Below are 10,767 nucleotides of genomic sequence, written 5' to 3' on the forward strand. Positions count from 1 at the left end.
TGAATCAACTTAACAATGCTAGAGAAATCATGATCCGATACTTGTTGCGCTAAAGTATCCAACCAAAAAGTAGAAGCAGCTCAACATCAGCCAAATAAATTGCAGGCCAAAAAAGATGACCTGAATATAAATAAGCTTTCCTTAGATAAGATTCAATTTTACTATCTAAAGGATCTTTAAAAGAAATACTATCGGGGGGCGTTTCTGGAAGGCGGCCATGATCAGCAGCAACCTCATGGAGCTCCTCAAGTTCATCTAAATATATATTGAATTTCTCTTCTCAAACTTGACTTTTTACATTGAAATGTATTAAGCTCACATTGGAGAAGGGAGCTGAATGACACTTTAATATATATGCTATCTCATGCTGGGTTCATACAGATAGAACTTGGACGGTAGGCCGTGACTTCATCACACGCATACACCACCCCCCTCGAGTACACAAATTACTTGAGTAGAGCAGTATTAATCTGCTATTATTTCTTATACAAGCCAGAACATTACATAAAGTTGATAATATAGAGGACTTCCATGCTATATTACAAACTATAATAGAAGCCTTAGACCAACTAATAGATTGCAGGTTTATGAATTTGAGATCCATTTGCCAAGCGTCAAGTCCGGTGAGATCACCTCCTAAGGTACAAGGATACACTCTGGTGAATGCGGTAACTGAGTGGACAGATGAATCTGTAGACCCACGTCCTGGACCGACCTCATATGCTGTGTTGCACAGCCCTAAACTAACACCTCAATTTCAGGTACTGAAAGGTCCCATACCTAAGAAACTACACAGATTGTTCATTGTTGCCCTCGGCTCCCCTGGGAAGGGACGCGGCCGGTCCCCGCGGGGGTAATGAGGGCTTCACAACTATACAGGAAAGGAGACTTTCAGCGATTACTAGGCATCTAGAAGTACCGAAGATATTGGCCAGCAGCGAGCAGTGGAGCGACAGCGTGGGGATACTGCCGAGAAAGCAGATGCGGTTTTGGTCCGCCATGTCTCTTACCAGTGTTTATGCATCTGGGTGTACAATTTTCCGAGTGCTGTACTACTTACCTCTTAATTGATGCACAAGAGTTGGTGTCGGATAGTGATGGACGCTTTGTAGTGAATCCCATACTTTCCCCATGCTAGCATTGAACTCCTTGATTGTGTGCTAGCTTTTTACGTGTGCTGGGTAATACCAGAAATGTGACTATGTTTGTGAGTAATATTGCATGTAGATTATACCAGGTCTGCTGTGGGGATATTTTCATATATAATTGAGATCACTGACTCAGTCTAAAGTTACTAACCTCTGGTGGTAGACATTCTGCTTCCCTATTTTAGGAGGTTTATAGTATATACCTGACCTGAGACATACTAAGTCTCACTAGAAGTCCTGTTTGGTTTATCATTGGATTTTATAACTACCCACATGATTATGTTATTATTCATATTATACATAGCCTTATGATTGGAGTTAATAGTTTTTATTTGGGGGGCAATATTATGTGTGTAACTGGGTTTGCCTTTAAAGATGTATATAGATTTCTTCTAACCTACTAAACTTGTATTCCTATATATAATTCAGTTTGCTGAGCTAGACTATCTATATTAACCCTGAGTGGTGAGTGTTCCGCTTCTTTGATGGGGATCCTAAAATGTTATATATATATATATATATATATATATAACACATATTCCTTATGAACCTATATATTGTGATGCTTCTCAGATAGCTAGCCCGACAAAGTTTTTCCCCAACATACCGGGTACATATTCTTCTATACAAATGGGGGTATAGTCATTTACTGAGCTATGAAAGGTATACTTGAGATGTATTAAGCACTAACAGGGACTGTCTCTAATGTATCTTTTACTTAATAAAACCCATCTCATTTTTCCCAAGAGCTTCTTAGTTTATAAATAAGGAAAGATAGTTTACCATTATGTCATTGGAACTAAGGTTAATGTGCATGAAGTTTCCTCTGTGATAAATCCAAGTTGTTTCTGGTTACCTATGGCAGGTCTTTTCTGACCACTTATTAAGCAATGAATATATGTTGTCATCCTCTTCTATAATTAACATGATAATTTCTTATTCATTTTTTATTGGTGTTAGATATCATACTATAAGGTGAACTAACCTACTAGAGAGGATTGCTTATCTAAGTATACAAAACTAAAAAGAAAGGTATTATTACCCAGCAGAAATGTTAAATATATACACATCAAGCTTGTTTAGTTGGGTTTTAACAATTTAGTTTGGATACTTATGTGTGATTAAGATATATCACCTATGAGAATATCTGTATTTTGTGGTATGGTTTTCTTTTATGATGTATATGTACAGACTATTATATTTCAAAGATGTTGTGTATATCATTATAGTAACCACATTGTTATGCTAAATACCTTAATAAAAATCTTTGATTTAAAAAAAAAAAAAAAAGAAATACTATCTGCCGTAGGAATAGTAGTACGTTTAGCAAGTGTAGAGAGAGCCCCATCAATTTTGGGGATCTTTTCACAAAACTCCAATCTAACTTCTGGCAAAGGATACTATTTTTTAAACCTTGAAAAAGGAATAAAAGAAGTACCATGGCTTATTCCTTTCCTTAGAAATCATATCAGAAATAGCATCAGGAACTGGAAAAACCTCTGGAATAACCACAGGAGGTTTACAGGGAGTGCAGAATTATTAGGCAAATGAGTATTTTGACCACATCATCCTCTTTATGCATGTTGTCTTACTCCAAGCTGTATAGCTCGAAAGCCTACTACCAATTAAGCATATTAGGTGATGTGCATCTCTGTAATGAGAAGGGGTGTGGTCTAATGACATCAACACCCTATATCAGGTGTGCATAATTATTAGGCAACTTCCTTTCCTTTGGCAAAATGGGTCAAAAGAAGGACTTGACAGGCTCAGAAAAGTCAAAAATAGTGAGATATCTTGCAGAGGGATGCAGCACTCTTAAAATTGCAAAGCTTCTGAAGCGTGATCATCGAACAATCAAGCGTTTCATTCAAAATAGTCAACAGGCTCGCAAGAAGCGTGTGGAAAAACCAAGGCGCAAAATAACTGCCCATGAACTGAGAAAAGTCAAGCGTGCAGCTGCCAAGATGCCACTTTGCCCACCAGTTTTGGCCATATTTCAAAGCTGCAACATCACTGGAGTGCCCAAAAGCACAAGGTGTGCAATACTCAGAGACATGGCCAAGGTAAGAAAGGCTGAAAGAACGACCACCACTGAACAAGACACACAAGCTGAAACGTCAAGACTGGGCAAGAAATATCTCAAGACTGATTTTTCTAAGGTTTTATGGACTGATGAAATGAGAGTGAGTCTTGATGGGCCAGATGGATGGGCCCGTGGCTGGATTGGTAAAGGGCAGAGAGCTCCAGTCTGACTCAGACGCCAGGGTATAAAAGAAGAAAATCTAATGACATGGCATCCTTGTTCACCTGATCTGAACCCCATTGAGAACCTGTGGTCCATCATCAAATGTGAGATTTACAAGGAGGAAAACAGTACACCTCTCTGAACAGTGTCTGGGAGGCTGTGGTTGCTGCTGCACGCAATGTTGATGGTGAACAGACAAAACACTGACAGAATCCATGGATGGCAGGCTTTTGAGTGTCCTTGCAAAGAAAAGGTGGCTATATTGGTCACTGATTTGTTTTTGAATGTCAGAAATGTATATTTGTGAATGTTGAGATGTTATATTGGTTTCACTGGTAAAAATAAATAATTGAAATGGGTATATATTTGTTTTTTGTTAAGTTGCCTAATAATTATGCACAGTAATAGTCACCTGCACACACAGATATCCCCCTAAAATAGCTATAACTAAAAACAAACTAAAAACTACTTCCAAAACTATTCAGCTTTGATATTAATGAGTTTTTTGGGTTCATTGAGAACATGGTTGTTCAATAATAAAATTAATCCTCAAAATTACAACTTGCCTAATAATTATGCACTCCCTGTATAAATAGAATTTAAAAACATTTACTAGTTTTAATATCAAGATGACTAGTTTCCTCCATATCCAATTTAATCAACACTTCTTTTAACAAAGAACGAATATGCTCCATTTTAAATAAATAAAAGGATTTATCAGTGTCAATATCTGAGGCAGGATCTTCTGAATCAGATAGATCCTCATTTAGAGAAGGATAATTCAGTATGTTGCTGGTCATTTGAAATTTCATCAACCTTATGAGAAGTTTTAAAAGACCTTTTACGTTTATTAGAAGGCGGAATGGCAGACAAAGCCTTCTGAATAGAATCAGAAATAAATTATTTTAAATTTACAGGTATATCTTGTGCATTAGATGTTGAGGGAACAGCAACAGGTAATGAACTACTACTGATGGATATATTATCTGCATGTAAAAGTTTATCATGACAACTATTAAAAACCACAGCTGGAGGTATAATCTCCACAAGTTTACAACAAATGCACTTAGCTTTGGTAGAACTGTTATCAGGCAGCAGGGATCCAGCAGTGAATTCTGAGACAGGAACAGATTGAGACATCTTGCAAATGTAAGAGAAAAAAACAACATATAAGGCAAAATTATCAATTTCCTTATATGGCAGTTTCAGGAATAGGAAAAAAATGCAAACAGAATAGCCCTCTGACATAGAAAAAGGCAAGAGGCAAATAGGAAAGGGGTCTAAAATAATGAAAATATTTGGCATCAAGTATGACACACAACAAACAGAGAAATATTTTTTTTGGCGGCAAAAACATCCAGAAAGGACACACTCACGTCATAGATGACGCAACCTTGTGAAAGGACCTGGCGTCAACTAAGACGCCGGAAATGACAAATTTGCGTAAAAAAAAAAAATCTTGCGCCAAGAATGACGCAACAAACATTTTGCGCCCTTGCGAGTATAATTCTGCCCGCGATTTAGAAAAATGACAGTCAATTGAAAAAAAGACTACACCCCAGGTAAGAAATACATTTCTAAAAAATGCATTTCCCAGATATCAAACTGACAGTCTGCAAAAGGAAATACAGGTAGCCCTCAGTTTACGCCGGGGTTAGGTTCCAGAAGGAATGGTTGTAAACCGAAACCTTTGTAAATTGAAATCCATTTTATAATGTAAGTCAATGGGAAGTGAGGGAGATAGGTTCCAGGCCCCTCTCAAAATTGTCATAAGTAACACCTAATACGTTATTTTTAAAGCTTTGAAATGAAGACTTTAAATGCTAAACAGCATTATAAACCTAATAAAATAATCACACAACACAGACTTCACTTGCATTTTTCTGCAAACAGTTCTTTCTATGCATTCCAATCTGGACTGATTTATAGACAGGAAGATCTTATTCCTTTTAAATCTGCTTGATAGCTCATGCCTGGTTAAACTGATTAATTTCAGCTTGCTTGGCTTTGCTGCAACACAAGTGGACAGCTCCACCTACTGGCTATTTTAATAAATGCACTGCTTCTCAATGCTTTTCAATAGCAGTCACATGACTGGAAAAAAGGTTGTTATTCTGAAACGGTGTAAATTGAACCGTTGTAAAACGAGGGCCACCTGTATACTGAAACCTGAATCATGGCAAATATAAGTACAATACATATATTTAAAACTTTATATAAATACATAAAGTGCCAAACCATAGCTGAGAGTGTCTTAAATAATTAAAACATACTTACCTGAAGACACCCATCCCCATATAGCAGATAGCCAAACCAGTACTGAAACAGTTATCAGTAGAGGTAATGGAACATGAGAGTATATCGTCAATCTGAAAAGGGAGGTAGGAGATGAATCTCTATGACCGATAGCAGAGAACCTATGAAATAGATCCCCATGAGGAAAACAATTGCATTCAATAGGTGATAGTCCCTTCACATCCTTCTGACATTCGCTGTACCCTAAGAGGAATCGGGCTTCAACAATGCTGAGAAGCGCATATCAACATAGAAATCTTAGCACAAACTTACTTCACCACCTCCATAGGAGGCAAAGTTTGTAAAACTGAATTGTCGGTGTGGTGAGGGGTGTATTTATAGGCATTTTGAGGTTTGGGAAACTTTGCCCCTCCTGGTAGGATTGTATATCCCATACGTCACTAGCTCATGGACTCTTGCCAATTACATGAAAGAAAGAGAAAATATTAACAATTAAGGACGTTTAAATGGACTGTAAACTCCAGAATTTTTGTTGTTTAAAAAGGTAGATAATCCCTTTATTACCCATTTCCCAATTTTGCATAACCAACACAGTTATTATAATATACATTTTACCTCTGTGATAACCTTGTATCTATGCCTCTGCACACTGCCCCCTTATTTCAGTTCTTTTGACAAACTTGCATTTTTAGCCAATCAGTGCTGACTCCTAGGAGCTTCACGTGCCTGAGCTCAATGTTATCTATATGAAACACATGAACTAATGCCTTCTAGTGATGAAAAACTGTCAAAATTCTTTCAGATTAGAGGCAGTCTTCAAGGTCTAAGAAATTAGCACATGAACCTCCTAGATTCAGCTTTCAACTAAGAATACCAAGTGAACAAAGCAAAATTGGTAATAAAATTAAATTGGAAAGTTGTTTTAAAATTACATGCCATATTTTAATCATGAAAGATTTTTTTTATTACTTTACTGTCCTTTTAATTTCCTAATTAAATATCATGAGTCATCTTTCAGATCTCCTTAATCAGTCTAGTACACTGGTTTTCAAACCTTTCACCAGGCCTCCCCAACAGTTCAGATATTCTGGATTACCTTGGATGAGAGCAGGTAAAATAACCAGGTTTCCTAATCAGCCGATTATTTCACCTGTGCTCCAGTTCAGATAACCTTAAAATGTGGCCTGTTAGGGAGGCCTGGTTTGAAAACCAGTGGTCTAGTACACTGGTTGTCAAACCTGTCCTCAGGCCTCCCTAACCTTAAATGGATATGAAACCCCATTTTCTTTCATGATTCAGATAGAGCATATAAGCAATTTTCTAATTTAGTCCTATTATTTTTTATTCGTTCTCTTCCATCTTAATTTAAAAAACAGTAATGTGATGCATAGGAGCCATCCCATTTTTGGTTGAGAACCTGGGTTATGCTTGCTTATTGGGGGTAAATTTAAGCCTCCAATAAGCAAGCGCTATCTATGGTGCTGAACCTAAAATGGGCTGGCTGCTAAGATTTACTGCTAAGATTTACATTCCTGCTTTTAAAATAAAGATAGCAAGAGAACAAAGAAAAATTGATAATAGGAGTAAATTAGAAAGTTGCTTAAAATGTCATGCTTTATCTGAATCATGAAAGAAAAAAATTGGGTTCAGTGTCCCTTTAAGCAACTTTCTCATCTACATCTATGATAAATTTGTCTTTGTTCTCTTGGTATCTTTATTTGAAAGAGCAGGCATGTAAGCTTAGCAGCCGGCCCATTTGTGGTTGGCCACATTTAGCCACCAAACAGCATACCCTACCCAGGTGCTGAACCACAAATGTGCAGGCTCCTAAGCTTACATTCCTGCTTTTTCAAATAAAGATAGCAAAAGACTGAGGAAGAAAAAAAAAATGTATAACAGGAGTAAATTTTAAAGTTGCTTAAAATTGCACGCTCTATCTGAATCATGAAAGAAAAATTTTGGGTTCCGTGTCCCTTTAAATCATGTGTGTTTATGATGTGGATTTACTAATTTTAATTGATCTCAATACTCCCTATATAATTATTTATTTGTAGAACATCAACATATTCTTAAAGCACTAGCACAATAGGAGCATTATGCAATTATGTTCTTTGATGTTATTTATTTTGTTTCTTTATGGCCAGCATAAACGCACAAAATAGAAATTAAATTACACCCTACCATAATCTTTAGAATGTTGTCAATATGGTTATTTTTAATGACTAGAGAAGAGTTATGACAAAGTTCCTCGCCAACGACTCAAAATGTACAATAAAAATTATAAACGTGAGGGGTAACAAATAGTGTTGTCATATGTACAAGTTGCATTTATGTCAATAACAGTTTCAGACAAGGAAAAAATATTTTGCTCATATTTATACACATCACTTCACTACACTAATGCAGGGAACATACATATAAAATACTAATAACAGCGAGAGTATAATAAATTAATAGACAATTATCGGTAAAATATCATACATCAGCTTGGAACAGCTCTACTACATCGCTTGTACTTAACACGCAACCTGAGGAAAAAGCAAAGCTACATACCTGATTCCACGTCTATACCTTTAAAACAATAACATGAAATCGATCTGCAATACAATATATTATTCACCGACCCTTTTAATAATATAACGAAATCTAGTTGATTCTCTACCGTAAAGCGCGATATCAGTGACTTCACTTCCTGCAGTAAAAAAAAAAGTGACGCAGAGCATACTGGCGCCATATTGTTTTTGGGCAAACAACCTTTTGTCAGACAGAAAGTGTCATGTTGAGATATATATATTATATATATAACAGCGATATATTTATTTTTATTTTTTTCAAATGTATAACACTAGCACAGGTGTTCTGTGGAAAACTCCAAGTCGTCGGTGTTCTAAATTAAGTTGGCACTATCCTTACTGTACAACATTTTTTGTTGCCCTTGATGTTTTCCCCTACCTCAGACTGATATATAAATTACGCATTTTATAAAAGTTCAGTGTGCAAGCTGGAAAAAAACCTAAAGTACTAATCTTTATTAAAGGGCCATGAAACCCATTTTTTTATTATTCAGAAAGAGAATGCAATTTTAAAACGTTTCCAATTTACTTATTTGTATGCCTGAAGCTCTACATGACAGGAAATAGGGCTGCCATCTAGTGCTCTTGCTAATTTATGACTGTTGCAAAACAGCTGCCAATGCCAAATAGCTGCAGACATGCAAACTCCTGAGCTTATACAAACATCCCTGCTTTTCAACAAAGGATAACAGAAAAACAAAGAACATTTTACAATAGAAGTAAAATGGAAAGTTGTAAGGACAAACTTTGGGTTTCTCACTGAAAATATTTATATACCACTTGTACAATCATTGCACAAATGGTTATAAAAGCTTTTCTGGGATCCCTTTTGTTCAGAATTAGCAGACATATATGGCTTTGTCATTGCTTTTTGGTAATTAGAAGGCCGCTAATTGCAGCTGCCCTCCACACTTCTATTATTCCCGGCAGTTAAGGGGTAAATCAGTTATCTTTGAGCTAGAGACAAAATATAATAATATGTACTTTAATTTCCTTACCTTCAAATTTATACTGCAGTGCCTCACCATTAACCCTTTCTTTTAAGTTTCCGAATTGTAAAGCTCTAACTCCCCCCACACATTTCCTGCTATGGCTGTAGCTCTATCTATTGTTGTTTTGGTAGAATGCAAACATGAATAGGGATTATCTGCTGGAGCATGCCTAGAAGCTGTGAACTTAGTTGAAATACAATGCCTGTGTCTAAACACTGATAAGGGGGATGGAGTTGGCTTCTCCAGGCAGCTTAGCTATGTCATTCATTTAGCTTATCTTTGGAAATTATTTTAAAATACTTGCCAGCAATTTTTAAACAGTTTTTCTATGGAAACTATTTTAATTAATTAATTAGCCCTTTAAGGATATGCACAGATCTCAACCTGTTTTATGTCCCTTTCATTTTAGATTTAGTGTAGAGATTAGACTCTCACCTGACACTTCCCACCTCCTGATCCCTACCTGACTCCTCTCAAACAGCTCTCTAAACCTCCCCCCACTGGTCACCCCATCTTAAGTACTGGCAGACAGTCTTCCAATAAAAAAATAAAAATACATTTTATATTTTTTTTTATTAAAATGTTCTTTTTTTCTGCAATGTAGGATCCCCTCTAACCCTCAAACCTCCCTGATTCCCCCCCCCCCCCCCCCCAAAAAAAAATAGCTCTCTAATCCTTCCCCTTCTAACTATTGCCGCTATCTTAGGTACTGGCAGCTGTTTGCCAATACCATTAAACCTCAATTTTGTATAATTTGTATTTCATTTTTTTCTGTAGTGCAGTTCCCCCCCTCATTACCCTACCCCTCCCAGACCGATATTCACCCTTCCAGATAGATATACCCCTCCATTTTAAAGCTTGTCTGGGGTCCCCTTTTTCAGAAGTAGCAGATATGCATGGCTTTGCCAATGCTTTTTGGTAATTAGAGGGCCTGCTAATTGCATCTGGGCACCATACTTTCAAATTTCTTGCAGTGAATGGGGTTAATTAAAAAGATGACAAGGGCTATAGTATTTTAGTTTAAGGATTACTCTCCCACCTGACACTTCCCACCTCCCTGATCCCTCGCAAACAGCTCCCCACCCCCCCACACACACTCACTCCTCATCACTATCTTAGGTACTTGCAGACAGTCTGGCAGTATTACGTTTTAGGTCTTTTTTTATTTAATTTTTTATGAATTAGTTTAAGTTATTTATTTTCTGCAGTGTAGGTCCCTCCTTACCATCCCACCTCCGTGATCCCTCCCAAACAGCTCTCTAACCCTCCCCCCCTCCTAATGTTGTCCGCTATCTTAGGTACCAGCAGCTGTTTGTCAGTACCCAGTTTAGGAACTATTTTTAAAAATGTTTTATTTATTATTTTTGTTTTCTGTAGTGTAGCAGCCCCCCCCCCTTGTCAATGCAATCATGATTGTAGGCCCCCACCTTAATTTATTTGCTTTTTGTAGTGTAGCATCACTTCCCTTCCTCTCCCTTCCAAACTCTATTTCTGTAATTGTAGGACCACTCCCTCCCTCCGCCTCTGTGCCACCCAACCGCATCCCTCCCGAA

At 37.1% G+C, this 10,767-nt stretch overlaps 1 protein-coding gene across 1 annotated transcript in view; it reads right to left on the reverse strand.

Annotated features, from left to right (window-relative positions):
* The window catches only part of LOC128660490 (uncharacterized), a gene marked incomplete in the record, with an annotated part of 570,712 nt that extends 562,380 nt beyond the window's left edge, over positions 1-8,332 (reverse strand). The window contains 1 exon segment of the mRNA XM_053714367.1: positions 8,203-8,332.
* Between the last annotated feature and the right edge of the window lie 2,435 nt (positions 8,333-10,767).

This window comes from Bombina bombina, chromosome 5 (assembly GCF_027579735.1).
Source record: "Bombina bombina isolate aBomBom1 chromosome 5, aBomBom1.pri, whole genome shotgun sequence".
Lineage (NCBI taxonomy): Eukaryota > Metazoa > Chordata > Amphibia > Anura > Bombinatoridae > Bombina > Bombina bombina.